Below are 1,875 nucleotides of genomic sequence, written 5' to 3'. Positions count from 1 at the left end.
TGAGCAGTTCCTCTGCCTGCTCGTCCGGCTCAAGCTGCAGGTAAGCTTTGGGCGAATCCAATAAAGTGAACACGGTTCCGCTAACCAGTGACGGGAATATGTCCTCCGGTAGGGGCAGTGGATACTGGTTGAGTTCGATTCCCCGATTTACAGCGACTCCAATCACCACATATCCTGATCTCATTTCCTGCTTCCTTTGGCACAATTACGAGTGGGGTAGGCCAGGCATTGTGCCAGACCCTGTACACCACACCAGCTTTCTCAAGGTCTCGCAATTAGTTCTCCACTTGTTCGCGCAAAGCATTTGGATGCTACCAGTGAATCCTTTGATCGAACCATAGCCTGGCTCAAGCACTTCTCCGTAAAGCTGTTATAACCTCTTGTCTTCCGCAGCAACCATCCGCCTGCCACCCTGTACTTTATCCACGTCATGTTGCAACTGCTGCACAGAACTGTGCAGGTCAACTTTAAGCGCAGTTATCCAATCACGACCTAAAAGGGTCGGCATGCGAGCTTCATTTCCTTGCTTTGCAACTATCAGAGGCAGATTGTAGCTTCGGTTCTGATAAGAGACACTGGTGTTCGCAACACCTTTCATTTTGAGTGCATTGCCGTTATACACACCCAGACGCGCGACATCTTTGGAACATGAGTGGTCAGAAAAATTTTCGTTGAATTCTCTTTCAGACATTATGTTCAGAGCGGCTCCTGTGTCCAATTCCATCGGAATCAGCTTGCCGTTTACTTTTATTTCAAGCACAATAGGCGGAGAGCTATAAACCTTATTCATTGTACAAACTGCAAGCAAATCGGTTGCAGACACGCTCTCCTAAACTTTGTGCACGACCTTTGCTTTGCACATTTCCGCTACATAACCGACCTGGATTTGAGCATTTGAGGCACGTACTTTTGAGAGAAGGGCAACTAACTGGCGCGTGCAGTCCGCCGCATCTATCACAGGTGCGAACCTTGCTTTTCCCACGTTGCTTCCAAGCGCTGTTTTGGGGGGCCCGCTCCTCGTTGCTAGCGGTCTTGTCCTTCGTTGCGTGTCACTTTCTTGGCGTGGTATGTTACCGATGCCAGTAAACGTCGGCAAGACGGGCGGTTGGCCCCTCCGGCAGCATTTCTCGGGTGTCTTTTTGGGCACTTTCCAAGGCATTGGCGATTTTGCAGACTCGCTCCCAAGTGACTTCGTCGTCCGACAGGGCAAGAAGACGGCATCGAATCGAATTATTCCAGCAATCAGTTGATCCCGGAGCGCTTCTTCGAAAAAACTTCCTTACGAACACATGTCAGCCAGTCTTTTAAGTTCGATGATGAACTGTTGCAGGCTCTCGTTCGGCTCTTGCTTTCGCTAGTAGAAGTGATAACGCTCACTAACCACAGACCGTTTTGGAGCATAGTGCTTTCGGAGAGCTTCTGTAGCTTCTTCGTACTTGACTTCCGCGGGTTTCTTCGGCAGCAGCAGGCTACACAGAGTCACGCAAGCCTTTTCACCCATGATTGTTAAGAAGACTTGCAACTTCTTACTTGCGTCTATTCTGTTGGCGGTTGCATACAGGTCGAACCTTCCCACGTAGACGTCGATATTGCCAGAGTCAGGACAGAACTCGGCCAGAGATCACAGGGTGGTGGTCATCATTGATGTGCTCGCTTGCCGTGCGTCGTCGTTGTTTCTGCAGGCTCGGTCATTGCCTCACGACGAACGATCCCATCCTCGTCGCCATGTTGACCAGAGACGCCGTGAAGTCAAGTGTTTATTCGAACAGCAACACTAAAATAACAGCCAAATGATTCAGGGGCTTCGTCTTATAAAGGAAGCCTGTGTGCAACCGAGGTATGCCATTGGTTAGCGATGCAATAGCCCACGTGCAC

The 1,875-nt window shown here is 50.0% G+C and overlaps 1 pseudogene; it reads right to left on the bottom strand.

Moving 5' to 3' along the window:
• Positions 1–1,070: 1,070 nt before the first annotated feature.
• On the bottom strand, positions 1,071–1,639 carry LOC144133802 (uncharacterized; annotated as a pseudogene).
• Between the last annotated feature and the right edge of the window lie 236 nt (positions 1,640–1,875).

This window comes from Amblyomma americanum, chromosome 5, assembly GCF_052857255.1.
Source record: "Amblyomma americanum isolate KBUSLIRL-KWMA chromosome 5, ASM5285725v1, whole genome shotgun sequence".
NCBI classification, from domain to species: Eukaryota; Metazoa; Arthropoda; class Arachnida; order Ixodida; family Ixodidae; genus Amblyomma; species Amblyomma americanum.
This window is presented reverse-complemented; position numbering and strand designations above follow the sequence as displayed.